Source organism: Leopardus geoffroyi, chromosome A3 (genome assembly GCF_018350155.1).
Source record: "Leopardus geoffroyi isolate Oge1 chromosome A3, O.geoffroyi_Oge1_pat1.0, whole genome shotgun sequence".
Classification (NCBI taxonomy): Eukaryota; Metazoa; Chordata; class Mammalia; order Carnivora; family Felidae; genus Leopardus; species Leopardus geoffroyi.
Genome location: NC_059336.1, coordinates 40,550,571 through 40,568,172, shown reverse-complemented (window position 1 = coordinate 40,568,172; position 17,602 = coordinate 40,550,571). Strand labels below are relative to the sequence as shown.

General features: G+C 38.1%; 1 protein-coding gene across 2 annotated transcripts in view; it reads right to left on the bottom strand.

Moving 5' to 3' along the window:
• Positions 1-17,602, bottom strand: part of MACROD2 (mono-ADP ribosylhydrolase 2) — a 2,046,639-nt gene that overhangs the window by 1,007,353 nt on the left and 1,021,684 nt on the right. The window lies entirely within an intron of this gene.

Sequence of the window (17,602 nt, the reverse complement as noted above, 5' to 3'; positions counted from 1 at the left end):
TGTGAAACCAGAAAAATCATGAAAAAACTTCTAAATGTGTTTACAGAGTAAACTGAATCCAACAACACATACAACACATTCCACAGCATCATCTCCTTTGGAAATAGCCATTTCAGAGGCTTGAAAACATTCAACCTTTCTCTGATCAACCTATGTTTTGAAATGCCTTCAGACCCTGTTAACTTATTTTTCAAAACCTCCGGAATAGTGATTTTAAAAATTGCACATTGAAGATCCATTTGATGTTTCAGAACAGTCTGAAAGAATTCAGAGCCAAGTCTAGTGCGAGGACGTATGTGAACAAGTTGTTTAATAATAATGACAGTAACATCAGCAATACTAATACTGGGTAACAAATTTGAATGGTCACTAGTTGCTAAGGACTAGGTTAAGTTCTTCACCTCTGGTCCTCAGAGAAGCCTTATAAACAGGTTTTATTATCATCCCATTGTAAAAATGAGAAAGTCAAGGCCTTAGGAGGTTAAACAATTGTCACAAATCAGGTGTTAGATTTGAGACTCAAAAGTACATCCTTTAGGGGCTCCTGGGTGGCTCAGTCAGTTAAGCAACCGACTTTGGCTCAGGTCATGATCTCACGGTTTGTGGGTTCAAGCCCCCGCATCGGGCTCTGTACTGACAGCTCAGAGCCTGGAGCCTGTTTCAGATTCTGTGTCTCCCTCTCTAGACTCTGTCCCTCCCCAACTCGTGCTCTGTCTCCCTCTGTCTCAAAAATAAATAAACATTAAAAGTACTTCCTGTAACAACTGGAAATACTGCCACTTCTAAGGATTAAAAATGAGGTGGGACAATAAAGAAAAATTAATGCTTTTCTTATGGCTTTTAAACAGGCCATAGGCAATCCCACAATTCTTTGGAAAATTAAGAATGGAATATTTAACTGCTGGAAGTTAAGGATACTACCTCTTGTTTTTATGCAGGAGTTCTGGATAAATGTGTTGCAGACTCAATTCACCCTTTAATATAACCATACCATCTAAAAAGGATCATAGGATTCTAAGAAGAACTCAGTGCCAAACCATATTTTACATATTTGCAAGTCATACAAATTTGTGCCTTTGAACAAGGATTTGGTTCTGTGGTCTCCTAAGATCCTGAGGCGTTGATGAGGACAGAAGTGAGCCTAAAACATCTAGCAGAGGAAGCTTGGCCAGGGTGAGCCTGGATGCTCCCCTGACTTCTCCCTCTTCCTTCCAACCCATCCCCTGCCTCAGAGCAGCTCTACTTTTAGCTGATTTATGTTTCTGTTTGGAGTGAGATTTTTTTTAAGGTGTTTGCTGTTTTCAAAGGGTTCTCAGAGCCTTTCCATAAACACCCAAGGTGAAGAATCATTTGTGAAACACGTCCTTTTATTTACCTAAACTTTAGCCTCTTCTGCCAACTTGACTTAAGAGCTCTAGCACTTAGAAAGGCATCTAAGTTATTTGGCTAACATGTGATTTGAATGCTTTGGAAAGATAAAGTCTATAATTAAGGGATTGCCTAACAATGGATCTGCGGAACCGAAGGGCATTTTTGCAAAAGTGTGCAACCACAGGGAACCTCAGGTGAGCTATACTGCATTCAACACTTGTCATACACTGGGGACATTCATTAACTTTAATTAGGGCCATAAAGACATGCCTAAAGGAAAAGGAAATGCTCATTTTAAGATAACATTGTGGTCACTCCCTTATTTCTTGCTGAAGTCTAAACCAAGAAAGGGAACTTTTTTCTTGACCCTTATTTAAACAAGGAAGCAGGAGAGAACAATTCAGACTGGGCCAGGTGCCTTGTATTCAATGGCCTAGGAATAGCCCAGCAGCTGTTTCTATGCCAACTGTGAGGTCTGTCTCCACTGAGGACAACTTCCTTATCAAAATACAACACAAAGGTTATTTTCAATCTTCAAACTAAAATCAAAGGCCATAAGGTATGACCACTCCCAAATACCTTAGTATGAGGTTTTTAACAGTTGGCATTTCTTAGATTAGGGAGAACCATAATCATTAATCAGCCTTAAAAAAAAAAAAAAAAAAAAAAAAAAACAACGTAAAGGTGAATACAGTAAAGATTTCAAACTACCCCTCATTAAGTCGCCAAAAAGCTATTCCATTAACTGGAAGCACTTGTGCAACCATCTTGACAACATCTGAGCCTTGACAAGTTTCCTTTGGAAGGTAGGCCTTTTATTAGTGGCCTCGATAATCAGTCCTCTGCTGTTGGGACTTAAAATGCTCATCAAGTGGATACAGAGATTCCTACACACACCTCTCTGCTCAAGTCCAAGAAAGGCAAATAGAGGAGACAACTGATTACTCCACTAAAAATCAGAGACAGTTATTAGTTTGAGTGAACTTCCTTACTTCACATGCCGGGGTAAAGATATCTATAGGAAACTCAAAAGAGTATTACAGGGGAAAGCATAGTTCAAGAGGCAAAGTTCAGAACCAATGTTTGCTTTGGCATCCTGAGGTGAAAATGTTACTGAATTACCTAAGAGCTCAAAGTGCAATTGAGTGAAGTGCCATGTGTTATTTGATGCCAGATGATTGGTAGTGTCACACTGTTGTTGCATTTTAAAGGTGGCTTATTCTGAGACAATGAAAGGATAGCAGAATATTGAACGACCATTTCTTTTTTTACTCTTATCTGGCCTTTGGTATAGGCGCAATCCGATCACTAAACGGAAAAGCTTGGAGGGAGGTATGGAGCATGGTAAGTGATGTACAAACACAGAAAGTGATCTTGCTCCTTCACTATATTTACTCCTCTCTGACTGAACGCCTCCCAAGACCTGTCCCCAACACAGTGCCCACAAATCTATTAATTCGGGACGTCTTTCTCATTTTCTTGAGTCATTATTGTCAAATCAAAACTATTTTTCTCTGCTCCAAAATTGCCTTCCCCTTGCCTTATAGCTTTTAGTTTCCTTACGATACATCAGAACTTTACTATTTATTATTTATGATATTTTACCTGAACACCTTCCTAATCCCTGCCCATCTAACAGATTCTTCAGTATAGATGTAATGTGAACTGTCCTTTTTCTCATTAAAGTAGCAGTTAATTACTACTTAGCAATTAGCAGTTGAAAGAAAAAGTGAAGTGGGAGCTTCCAAGCCACAGAGGTAACTAAGCACATTTTTATTACTTGGGGTGTTCTTGGTTTTGCCTACCAGTCAAAGGGAAGTGATACCTCAGTGTCAGTTAACAAAAAGGCAAAACAAAAATTAACCAAAAACGCTACAAAACAAAAAAAACTGTTCCCTTTTATTACTAATCATTCTACTGCTAGTTCTGTGCCCAAGCCCATCCTGAGGCCCATCCTAACAGACCCGATGTACCCTCCTACCATCCAAACTCTGGCGTTACAATATACACATGAAATTGGATTAAAATTAAACTCCAAGGCAGCTTTAACACCCAAAGGAGGTAAATTGTTATCGTGTTCTTTAAGGGGAAGGAAACAAAGTAATCACAAAGCCTAATCAGTGGAGACGGCTATTGTATTCAGGTAGGTATTTGAGTTTCCAGCCTTTTTAAGCAGCAGCTAACTTCTGCCCAGTATCTGTCCTTAATAATAACAGCAGGAGAGAATCCTCTTGAATGGAAGTCAGGCATGTGGGCTGTGCCTTAGCAACCAGGCTGGTTTCCACAAGTCAGAAATACTGGTCCATTCCAATGACTTACATGAATTCTGCATATCAAAAGTCACATCTCTCCCAAGAGTGTTTCATTACTACCAACAGAACACCATTCAGACTATCAATATCACCACTACCTACCATTACTTGAGGAGCTTTATTTGTTCAAAACACACACACACACACACACACACACACACACACACATACACACACAATTGGTATTATATTAAGGCTTCACTCAAAGGAATGAAGTTTGAGTTGAGATGAAAAAAAAGCAAAAATTATCTAGGCAGAAGGAGAGGAGAAGAGGAAGAGGATTAATGTTTCCAAGGGTCTGGAGCAGGAAGTGAAGGAAGGGCCCTACTGATCAGGCTGGAGACTTTAGTTTACCTGGCTCACTTCAGTGGAGGCCTTTATAGACCATGGTGGGGATTCTTGTCTTTTTCCTAAGAGCCATGAGAAATGGGAAACTGGCCCAAGTGTTAAAGTTACGTGGGAGTCACATACACATACGTACTTCTGGTTTTTTTTGTTTTTTTGTTTTTTAATTTTTAACGTTTTATTTATTTTTGAGACAGAGACAGAGCATGAACAGGGGAAGGGCAGAGAGAGAGGGAGACACAGAATCTGAAGCAGGCTCCAGGCTCTGAGCTGTCAGCACAGAGCCCGACGCGGGGCTCGAACTCACGGACAATGAGATCATGACCTGAGCCGAAGTTGGACGCTTAACCGACCAAGCCACCCAGGCGCCCCCGTACTTCTGTTTTTAAAGAATCCTTCTTACTATACTCTGGAGGAGATGGGAGGGGGCCCATGGGGCAGAGGAGCCTTGCTGGGAGGAGGCCAATGCCCTAACCTAGAAGAAGGTGAGAATGGTGGCTCAGATTAGGATGAAGACAGTGGAGATAAAGTAAATTATACAGAAGGAGAGATAGCAGGAGGTAAAATAGACATGACCTGCTGACGGCTTGATCATCCTGGGTGAGTGAGAGACAGAACCAGAAAGACACCTGGATTCCCAGCTAGGCTCTAAACTCAATGCTTTATGGACATTATCCCCATCAATAAAAATGGTGACCAGTCCCTAAGGATCTTCCCAGGTACAGGTTAGTGTAGTGTCACAAATTAGAGAAAAAGACCATGGGGTCTTGAAATCTGGCCCTAATACTTAGTAATTATTTGATCTTGGCCAATTATACAAGTTCTTCGCCTCTGTTTCTTCATTATATAATGAGATTAGTGATTCACTCATCTAAAGGGTTGAGCAATATAGAGAGTGTTTAGAGAGGTATCTGGCATCTGTAAGCAGTCAATAAATGTTAGCTACTATTATTATTGTCACATGGCAGGCACCAACACACATAATGTATGCATTACCTCATGCACTCAATAGTCCTGAAAAGCAGGTATCATCATCCCCACTTTACAGATGGGGATGTGAAGCTCTGAGAACATACCAGCACTACTCAGTTAATTTAGTGGCAAACTGAAATATGTTTTGTCTAGTTTTAAGGTTCATATTTTTCTGTTTTATCAGAATGATTAGCTTCTTTTTGAAGGATTTCCCCTGAGAGAGCAAAGGATAAAAATGACAACTTAAGTTTCTTCATTAAGCAAATGACTCCTCAAACTAGATGACCTCCCAGACTGGCATTTGTGAAAAAGAAAACAAAAAACAAAAAATAACAACAACAAAAAACCTTCTAATCAAACATTGACATTTATGTCGAAACAAAATTCATATAACTCATCAAAAAACCATTTCTTTTTCCATGAAACTCAAAGTATTAGGAGTTAGACTTTTTGAATAAGTAATTTAAACTATGCTCTTCTCAAAAATCCGTTAGTAGGGCATTCTTGTTCATTTTCAGAGAATATTTCTTTTCCTCTTGCTGCCGACGAATAGTAAAACTGTAATGACTTTTTTTGTTGGTCCTTTTATGCGAACTTATATTTCAAAATACAATGGAAGTATATAGTTCACTGGAATCCAGTATTTGTCCACATGCACATTCTATTCCAGATCCATCTCTTAAGAACAGTTCGAAATAAATGTTTTTACAAATTGTCCTATAGCCCTGTGTTCATTAAAATATAAATAGTGATGCCATCGTTTGCAAACCACTGGCAGCTTAGGCAGTTTTTATGCAACGAAAGAGAGAAAGAGTTGGCAGAGCTGAAATCTTTTTCTTCTTTCTCATGTATTTTCATGTTTATCAGGTTGTAAAGCATTGCAAAGCCATGGCATTGGGTTCTGGAGGTGAAATGGACCCTAGCGATTATTCATATCCTCCTTCCTCCTTTTGTGGAGAAAAATCTAAAATCTGGAGACTTTACAGGACCTTTTCAAGGTCACACAGCTAGATGGTGGCTGATGGCCAACAAATATGTAGGGAGCCCAGTGACTGATAATGGCACATCAGGGAAGCTAGGAAGGATAAAAGATTTAATTACACTGGCCATTGCCTGTAGAAGTAATGGTTCATGACTCCTTAATGGTTTCTGATAACGCTGTAAATATCTAGTTGAATTCTCCACCTTAAGGAAAAAAGAGAAGATGGGTGGTTTACTTCTGTGATAGGGACACATGAGGCCACTTCAACAGAAATTTCAAAGTACTAGTGTTCTAATGTAGAATTTAGTACTGCGTGGATATATATTATACACGTTTTTATTTTTATTTCTGTGAGAAATGAAAAAAAACCTCTCAAAATCAAATATGCTGCATGTGAACTCTCTTTTAAAATTGATCTTAGGTTCTTCTTTAAAACGATGGCAGCCCGAGGGAAAAGTCAAGTCCACTGGGTTCTAGTTATAGCTCGTCTGCTTTGGTTGACTTAATCACAACACTTAATCCTGGCTCCGTGTCAGTCTACCTCCAAGCATGCATTAGGGGAAAACCTGAGACTTAATCATGAATATAGGCAAGAATGAGCTTTCAAAGTTTGTTTCACATAATATAATGCACTGTCAAATGATGTTTTCTTCCTATAATATCTATATTGGTGCTATTTGAAGATAAATTTAACAGAATTTGTAATTAGCCTTTAGCCATACTCTAAATCATGAAACTAATGATTTGCTTGTGTTTTCTTTTTTTTTTCCTCCCCAGATTATGCTTATGAGTTGTGCTATTTCAAGGTTTGTCACTTTCCCTCCTTTTTATTCCCACTATCATCCCCACTACCACCATGATCATCATTCTTCTTATACATTGTCACTTACAGTGTGCTACGAACAGGCAGGCACCTTTACATTCATTACCTCTTCTGCTTCTCACAGCATCCTATAATATTGTTACATAATCACCGGTGTCCAGCTGAGGAAACTGAGGTGTAGAGGATATGTAACTTGCCCAGTTTGGTTTTTAGTTTATCCAAGACACTACAGACACTAATTGTGTGTGTGTGTGTGTGTGTGTGTGTGTGTGTGTGTGTGTGTGTTGCAGTCTCTCTTTCTCTTTTAAATGTCAGAACTCTTTTTCTTACATATTACCTACTAACATAGACCTGAAAAGGCCATAAAGTATCAGAGGCCAAAGGAAAATAGCATAAAATGAAAAAAACAAGTTGGGTGCTACAGTGATTTTTTTTTTTTTTTTCATTTGGTGTGTTAAAAAGAACTTGACCTGATGTGCTATGTCTGGTGAAGACTTGCCCAAAGCTAGCTTTGTTGTTTGCTTTACCCTGGGTAGGGAAGGCTATTATTATTATAATTTTTTTCTTAAAAGAAAGATGTAGCAGGCTTTTTCCTAGACTGTAAATAATGCCAATTCTGACCTCAGGGCCATTTAAAGGCAATTATCTATATTTACCCAGGGGAACTATATTGATACAAACCCTATTGTTTCATTTCCTTATAATATCAGCCAGATTGAGCATGTAGCCTCTGCTTTTAGAGAAACAGCTTAATCAAATAACTAATCAAATGGACAGTGCTCAAGTAATTAAACACTTTAATGAAAATGTGTTTCCATAAAATAATTGAGAATAATAATTGGTTATACTTTTTGAATACTCAGGGTCAGCATTATATTTTGCACACTATACATGGACTGCTTTCCTTAATCCCCAAACAATGTGTAATAATGCTACTATTCCCATTGCTCACATGAGGAAGTAGAAGCACAGAGATGTTAAATAACAAACTCAAGGTCACAGACCTGGAAGCGGTAGTCCTAGGATTTGAACCTAAGCAATAAAGACCATGCCCTTAACCTCTAGGCTAAACCACCTTTCCATCTATTCAAATTAAAATCAAGAAACTAGTTGTGGTGGGCTGAAAATAGCCCCCAAATACATTCACATCCAAATATCTAGAACCTGTGAATGTTAGCTTGCATGGCAAAAGGGACCCTGCAGATGTGATCAAACTAAGGACCAAGGTCCTTAGGACCTTGACTGTATGAGATTATCCAGGTGAGCCCACTGTAATCACATGGTCCTTGTGTGAGGAACTCAGAGTCAGAGTCAGAGGAAAGTCCATGTGATGACAAGGATGGAAGCAGATTGGAGTGATGTGCTTTGGAGTTGGACAAAGAGGCCACAAGACAAATAATATAGGCAATCACTACAGGCTGAAAAAGGCAAGACCTCGCAGCCTCCAGAAAGATCAGCCCTGCCAATACCTTGCCTTTAGCCCAGTTAAACTGATTTCACTTTTACTTCAAGAACTGTAAGAGTAAGTATGTGTTGTTTTAAGATATCAATGTTGTGGCAGTTTGTTATAGGAAACAAATAAATACATGTAGCAGTGAAAAAAACAGCTGTGCAGGAACCATGAGTTCTTTGAAATGATCAGAGAAGCATTTGTGGGCAGACAATAAGAACAAGTGGAACATTTTAAAGCAGGAGCCATCTCTCTGGGAATATTCTCTATAGGGTCTATTCTAAATCTGTTCTGGCCCCTGTGTTTCTAGCCTCTGCAAAGGGCCTCAAACAGTACCTTCTTGCAGCAATTCGATTCAAAACTAGGAACTGTAAGCCCCCTCCTGTTACACATCAAATATGTACATACTTTTGCTTAATTTCTCTTTTCCTCCTTATTGCTATGTGTTTAACACACAGCCCTGTTTAACACATGCCACTGGAATGTTCTCCCCTTTTCAGCACATGTTCGAGCACCACTTTATCATGTATTAACTGTCTAAGTAAATACTCTGTGTAAATAAACATTCTATGTAAGTAAATTCCATGTGCCTCAGTTCCATCATTGCTACTGGCGATCATAAGAGCACCCACTCTGACAATCTCCAGGAGCTGTTGTGAGAGTCAAACATCGCAGAACACTGAAGCCCTTAGAATAGGGCCAGCACATGCGCTCAGTGTTGGTTTCAGTATGATCTCTGCGCTCCCTCTTTCACTGGTTTCCTCCCCTCAGCCAAACAGTATGTTCAATTCTCTTCATCCTCAAACAAATTATCAACCCACCTGGTCAAGCTGCCATTTTCCCTCTCTCCTTCTCTCTGGTGCCAAATTTGATCCACGCCGGTGCCTCCATTTACCACGTGCGCATCTCAGCCTGTTAGATCCTTTCTGCATCTCAAGAGAATCTAGTCCCCATACAGAATCTTCTATGGCATTTCCACGGTTGGCAGCACCCACTTTGACCATTCTCTGTCAGGCTTTCAGACACTCTTTCCCTAAGTGTCCATTTCCTCTCTCAAACTGCTGATTCCTCTAAATTGGTGGTTCTCAACTGAGGGTGGTTTTGCTCCCTGCCCTCCTCCCACCTGTTGCTAGGGGACATTTGGGAATGTCTGGAGACACTTTTCGTTATCAAAAATTTGGGGGAGTAGGTGCTACCAGTATCTGGTGTGTAGAGGCCAGGGATGCTGCTAAATAAACATCCTACAATGCATAGGACATCTGTCCAAAACAAATGATTATCTGGGCCAAAGTATCAACAGTGACAAAGTTAAGAAATCTGCTCTAAATAAGCCCTATCTCCAAGATCTTGCTTCGCCTGTCATTGTGTATGTTTGAGTATGTGTGTGCATATGTGTGTGTGTGCATATGTGTGTGTGTGTGCCTATGTGTGTGTGTGTGTATACACCTTTGGGAAAACAGCTCTTCTAGACCCAGGATCAATTCCACACTTTACACAATCTGCAAAGCATCACCATTCCTCTGTTTGCACACCCTGATCTTTTTTTTTTTTTTTTAAGTTTACTTATTTATTTTCCTTTTGAGAGAGAGAGAGAGAAAGAGAGAGAGAGCAAGAGCCAGGGAGGGGCAGAGGGAGAGGAAGAGAGAGAATCCCAAGCAGGCTCTGTGCTGTCCGCATAAGCATGACAAGGGGCTCCATCCCACCAATCAGAGCAGAAACCAAGAGCCTGATGCTTCCCCAGGTGAGCCATTCAGGTGCCCTTGTTTGCCCACCCTGATCTTATCTTCTTCCTTCTCCACCCTATTCTGTGCCCCAGGATATTGAAGCACAGACAATATTATTAGGGATCCCTTGCCCTTGGGCCTCCAGCTGGTTTCAGCATCAGAGATTGCAGTAAGAGAGAGAGATCAAGGTAGTTAGTCTCTTTGCTCCTTTCCTAGGAGGTTGCCTTAGGCTGTGTGTGTGCTTTCTTTAACTAGAAGTTATTTACTGCAATGTGACTATCTCTATAGGACTTTCTCCTTCTAGGTTCAAGTAATTGGTGTATTTTTGTTTTGTTTTGTTTTTTCTCCCTTGTCCATTCAGGTTTCGTATTGGTATAAATCAGCTGCTAAGGCCCAGATATTACCTTCTATAGCCCCCATACTCAAATATTTGGAAACAATTCCTTTATAAATATACCCTTCTTGAATTATCTGCTTCTGAGTAGGTCATATATTTTCTGCTGTGATATACTCTCCAGCCATTGTCATTTCTCTATATGCATGACAGAACCACCAAATTTCTGGTGACCCAAATCCAAAACTTTACCATCCCCTACTCTCTTAAGCACTATATCCAATCATTTGTTAAGTCCCATGGAATTTTCTTCCACATATTTCTGACTTAAACTTCCTCTTGACCTTTTCCCACTGGCTGTTGCCCTAGTTCAATCTATCATTTCTTATTGCTATAATGATGTCCAATTTTTTTTCCAGGTATCCGATTTCCTATTTTTTCCAACTTCCAATGCTAATACCATAACCCCATGCAAGCTGCCAGGATTCTCTGGTAGCTAGAAGTGAACTCTCCTCTGTTACAAATCGTATTCTATGTCATCTTAACTCACATGGGTAACTGACTTTCATTGTTCTGTTTTAACCATAAACCTGTCTTTTGTTACTAAAACTAAGTTTCTCAGGGGCAAAATTGTGCTTTTTCACATATGTACTCCAGTATATGTACATATACTCCCAAATTAATGATATTGTCATTATACAGAAGGGTCACAATACTTGTTAAATGAAACAACGACTTTTCTGTCTTTCTTTTTAGTTGCTGAGGATAACAAATTTTTACAATTTCTGTGCTAGTATCATGGCCTTTCAGAGTTACATCTTTTTATTTATGTTTTAAGTAAGGAAGAAGAGCATATTCTTTTGCAGCAAAAGCTATAAGAGCATTTTAAATTCTAGGAAAATAAACACTGACATCAAATAATCCCACTGACTTGGAGTTAATTCACACTGTCCCCAAATAATGTGTCTCTGAAACCTTTCCCTGATTTCTCTTTCAGCAGAATTTCCATAATCAAGTTATCACTGTCTAAACAGAAAGACAGCAACGCAAAGACTGTCCTCTGCCACTTCATAAAAAGTAAATACTGACCTCTTAAGCACTCTAGCTAATCCTGAGGATATTTATTTTGTGTGTCAATATGACATAATAGAACTTTAGAACATTGACCGAAACTCATGACCATTAATTAACTGTATGATCTAGGATGAATTTCTGAGCCTCATTTCTTCAACTGTATAATGAAAATAAAAATGACATAGTTCATTAGGATATAGGGTTGAGTAACAAAAATATATATATTTCTTAATAATATTTAATGTATTATTATGTAATTAATCAAAATTAATATAACATTTTACTGTATAATTAATTATTCAAAAATTTCTTAATAACACATATAACTAATAACTGTAAATACTATATAAAACATTGCTTAATTACTCTAGTAGATTCTATATCATCTTGTCTCAATGAATGAAAAGATAGCTGCAAGTTTCTGGCTATTGAAGTTCTAGATGACAGACCATTTAATGAAGCACACCTGAATGACAATGAGTAGTAATGTCTTTCCAGTAAGCTGTGTCAAGGTGAATCCATTCAAACTGGTAAAGCATCTATGCCTGTAGAATTCTCTTCATGTGTACAAAGAATAAGATGGGAATAGTAAGCACTCCTCTTAATAAGTGCAAACTGTTCTGCTCTATACCCTGGAATTGAAGTAGAATACCAGGGAATATTTGAATAGCATATTCTTGATTATTTTGAAATTGTAATTGCTAAATCACCTTAAATTCCTTGTATGATATATAGAACCACTAAAAAAAAAATAATTCCATTTTAGTTCTGGGCATTAGAACTTTAGTATTATGTAAATAAAGATTTAGTAAGTAAAACACATGTAAAGCTCTAAATTTAATAGAAAGTGTTTTAGTTATGCTTAATCACGTATGCATTTACCTTACCCAGATTCAACCCTATGCTGAGGGAAGAGAGGAAAGGAAAGAGTCAGGAGAAAGGGAGGAGGGACAAGGAAGGGAGGGTATGGCAGAATGTATTTTCCAAAGATGGCTGCATTAACATTCCCCAGCCCATGTATTCTTCTGCCCTGTGACCCCAATCAAGAAGTGAAGCCTTTTTCTGCATCTTCTTGAATCTAGGTGGGCCCTGTGACTGCTCTGACCAGTAGAGTTCAGTAGATGGGACACTATGATAACTCCATCTACCCCTCTAAACTAGCTTGGCAGTTTCTGTGTTCTGCCCTTTAAAATGTTCACTGTAGGCAAAATTAGATGCCATGTAAGAAGTCCTATTACCCTGAGACTGCCATTTTGTGAGGAAGCCCAAACAGGTCATGTGAAGAGGCTGTGTGGAGAAACTTGTTCCAGTCATCCCAGACATATGAGTGAAAATACCATCTTGTATATCTGGTTCATTTCAGCCTTCAGATGACTTCAGTCCCAGAAGCCATCTAACAGCAACTGCATGAGAGATCCAAAGTGAGAACTTTCCTGCTGAGCCCAGTCGACCCACAAAACTGTGAGATATAATGCTAAATTACTTTAAGCTCCTAAGGTCTGTGGTGATTTATTTGGAACACAGAGGAAGAGTGGGGGAGGAGAAATAAGTAATTCAGCCATGTTACTGTCTTTTTGCCTATTAGTGTCAGCTGGAATCTGCCATTCAATTTGCACGGGCCAGGGGATCTGGATCGTTTCAGTTGTACTTAGTTCCCATGCACCTTTAACACTGTGAGCATCTCATAATAGACTGAGAATAGTCTAAGAATATTTAAAGACACTGTTTTGTGTTTGTTTTGTTTTATTTAATACAATATGGCTATGAATACAACTTGATCACTTTATCTAGTCCTCAACTGAAGAAACAGCCTTCTTACATGAGAGGGGGAAAAACTGGCTCTGCTGAGCTTATTGAGAAATGTAGGTCTCTAATACAGAGCAGCCTAAGACACTTTCAAGGTTAATTTTGTATTTTACATGGCTTTTATCTTATGGGCTGACTTTAGAATCTAATATATACTATATATTGTGACAATGATATCGCCACTATTGATTATGATGAGATGATGATGATGATGGAGAAGGAGGAGGAAGACAAGGACTGCATGTCAACAAAAGAGTAGATTTTTATTTCATTTACAAATATTTTCATGTTCGTTTTTGAGATCTGAACATTAATGGTTATTAAATGAGCCATAATTTATTTTTAAAACTTTTCTATTCTTACAGTGAATAAAGTATCATTTCATTCTTAGAGGGCTCATCACCCAAAATGAAAAAAAAAAAAAAAAAAAGACACTGAAACTGATCTTTATCCAGCTGAATCTAATATAAATGAATAAAAGTCCTTAAGACTTCAAAAACAAAAGGTGTAGATTCAAGTTAAAGCAGCTTTTACCAGGCCAAATCCTTTCAAGTTTTCTTTAGGAAAAAAAAAAAAATCAAAGGCACCAACATTCTAAGAAATTGTCTTCCACAGTCAATGATCATTAATGTCTTTCTATATTTTTTGTACTACTACAAGGAGACTCAACATCTTGCTAAATGTTATGAAAACATAAACTGGAATTTCTCTATGCTCAACAGGACTGTAAGCTCCTGTGTTTATAAAATGTCTTATTGGGGCGCCTGGGTGGCGCAGTCGGTTAAGCGTCTGACTTCAGCCAGGTCACGATCTCGCGGTCCGTGAGTTCGAGCCCTGTGTCAGGCTCTGGACTGATGGCTCAGAGCCTGGAGCCTGTTTCTGATTCTGTGTCTCCCTCTCTCTCTGCCCCTCCCCCGTTCATGCTCTGTCTCTCTCTGTCCGAAAAATAAATAAAAAAACGTTGAAAAAAAAAATTAAAAAAAAATGTCTTATTCTCCATCTCTACTGTTATTGGCAAAGGTAGTTTCATGAATATGCTGAATGACTGCTTCTTGTTTATATTAAACATTTCAATTGTTTTTATTTTTATTACCAAAGTTTTTTAGAGGAAAAAATAACTCAGAGCACATGGGTGGCTCAGTTGGTTAAGTGTTTGACTCTTGATCTTGGCTCAGGTCATGATCTCACGATTTGTGGGATCAAACCCCGCATTGGGCTCTGGGTTGACAGTGTGAAGCCTGCTTGGAATTCTCTCTCTCTCTCTCTCTCTCTCTCTCTTTCTCTCTCTCTTTCTCTCTCTCTCAAAAATAAATAAATAAACATAAAAAATAAGATAGGATATATAGTTTTTTTTTTTTTTTTTTTTTTTTTTTTTTTTTTTTTTAAAAAGGCCAACAAACCACTGATAACCCCAAACACCCTTGATACTAATGCTATTTGGTGTTTGCAGACCACATTCTTTTTATTCCTGTAGAGATCTTCCTTCCTTCCTTCCTTCCTTCCTTCCTTCCTTCCTTCCTTCCCTCCTTCCTTCTTCTCTCCCTCCCTCCCTCCTTCCCTCCCTCCCTTCCTTCCTCCCTCCCTTCTTTTCTTCCTTCCCTTCTTTCTTTTTAACTCAAGATGTGTGTTAATAATTTTGTAACCGGGGCGCCTGGGTGGCGCAGTCGGTTAGGCGTCCGACTTCAGCCAGGTCACGATCTCGCGGTCCGTGAGTTCGAGCCCCGCGTCGGGCTCTGGGCTGATGGCTCAGAGCCTGGAGCCTGTTTCCGATTCTGTGTCTCCCTCTCTCTCTGCCCCTCCCCCGTTCATGCTCTGTCTCTCTCTGTCCCAAAAATAAATAAACGTTGGAAAAAAAATTAAAAAAAAAAAAAAAAATAATTTTGTAACCTTACTTTCTGGCTGAATGAATAGCTCTAAGGTGATCTACATTTGTATCTCTCCCTCTCTTTTGACATATGGTAACTCTTTGACATCGCATATCTATTAGCAAAAGTCATTTTGCAGTACATTGAAGAGTATACTTAGTTCTTTTGGAAAGAGGTCAAGTAATAGTCAATCCTAAAGCTCTCTCTGACAAAGTGAGAAAATAAATACAGTTTAGTACAGTGAGAAACAAAAACAGAATTTGAATGCCAGGGCTAACGTTAGCAGATCTGAAAAGGCAAAGGATGAGGATAGCCAATAGGTTAGCCACGTGGCAGGAAGGGCAATAAATATCTAAGTCAGTGGTTCTTGAGCTGCAGTCCCCAAAGAGCAGATGATCTAGAACTTTCTAAAAAAGCACATTCTTGGACCCATCCAGATTTATTGAGTCAGAAACTCTGTGGGTGAAGCCCAGCAATCTATGCATTAACAAGCCCTTCCGGTGAGCAATTCTGAGTCACACTGCCCTACGCAAATAGTTGAAGTCTGAGTAATACTGATGTGGGCAAATAATTACAAGAATCACAGTCTAAGTTGCACATTAGAATCCTTTGGGGGGTTTTTACAACACTTTGATGACACTACCACAGCCCAGGTAATTTAGAGAATCCCCTGGGCTGGTAGCTGACCACCTTTATTTTTTACAAGCTTCCTAGACGATGCTAATAAATAACCAGGACTGAGAATTATTGTTTAACACATGCATCAATCCAACAATTGAGAGATAATTGACAAAGAACTTGGCTGAGAACTTTAGTATATTTGGTCGCAGTAGTTGAATAATAGTACACACATATCAAAAGAGTATAATTTTCTTTGTTTTACTTCACTGGGTCAATATGTTACAATGAGGGGAGCAATGCTTTTCAGTGTTATTCATAAACAAGTATTATTAACAGCTAATATGTTCTTTGATCTATGACATAAATTTAAAAAAAAATTATAGACAAGGAAATCTGATGATTGCACTTATGTTTGGTAAACACCTTACTGGCCTGGAACTTAAATATAATAACTTAAAACATACAGGTGTCAACGGACACAAAGCATAAAAGTAATAGTCCTATTCCTTTCATAAGGCCAGTACAACAATATAAACAATAAGGCAAGAGCTTACATTACCAAAAGTTTGCATATATATATATATATATATATATATATATATATATATATATATAAAATCCTTGTAGGGTGGTACTATAACATTTATTGGACAGTAGTAATTACTGCTTATAATGAGGACCCGAAGTTATTGGGAACACTAAGTCTTATTTAAAATATTTTGCTTTAGAAGAAATGGTCAGACTTCTCATACAGAACTCAAAAACCACTAGCATAGAAGAAAAGTGGATAAGAAAACAAGAAATGGAATAGGCAAAAGGTTGTTTTGTTTGTTTTAAGGACACAACAATCATTAAGTGTATCAGAAAATAATTTTATTGAAATCCAATTTATAAAGAATTTCTGTTTATCAAAAGTTAACATTAAGAGAGTTAAAAGGCAAAACACAAACTGAGAGACAATAATATTCACAGTCTACATCTGACATTGGACTCCTATCCAAAATATAAAAGAACTATCACAAATCATTGAGGAAGAGAAAAACAAACAAACAAACAAAAACATAAAACAAGTAACCTGATTCTACATTGGGCAAAAGACTTGAAGAAGCACTCATAAAAAGAGGAGATCTAAATGACTGATAAGTATACGAAAAATTATTCAATAGTATTCTTCTCAACAAAATCCAAATTAAAACCACAGCCAGATTCTAACACACTCCCACTAGCATGCTCAAACTTCTAAGTTTATGTCTATGCTACAGCCTAGCAGTTCAACTCCTGATACATACCCAACATGAGTGAGTGTAATTGTTCACCCAAAGACTGTCCTTAGCAGTTTTATTCATAATAATTTATGAATGGGAAAATCTCAAATGCCCATCAATAGACGAATGGATAAACAAATACTAGCATATACATAAAATGGAATACTACATATTGATTTTAAAAATGAACTACTTAAATATTCAGCAATAGAAATTTACAGCAATAATATTCAGCAATAGGAATTTACAAAATAGGTTTTTGAGCAAAAGAGTCTAGATGTTAAAAAGAACATACGGATTGAGTTCGTGCATATGAAGAACAGGGAAAACTAATGGACAGTGAATGAGTTTAGAGTAAGAGTTGCCTTGCACAAAGGAGATGATGAAATGAGAAGGTGATGAAAGTGCATTCTGGGATGTTGGACACATTCTGTGCCTTAATCAGACATGGTTACATAAGTATATACAGATTAAGATTAACAGACTGTATGGTGTAACTCAATTAAAATTAAAACTAAGGAGGTAAGAAAAGCATAAGTAATCTATCTTCAAAAAGCAGCATTTAAAATAATTCCACCAACAGCAGCTTTATTGTTTATGGGATTTAAAACCAGTTATCCAAAAAAGAGATCTCTTTGGGATTTTGTCTCATCATTTA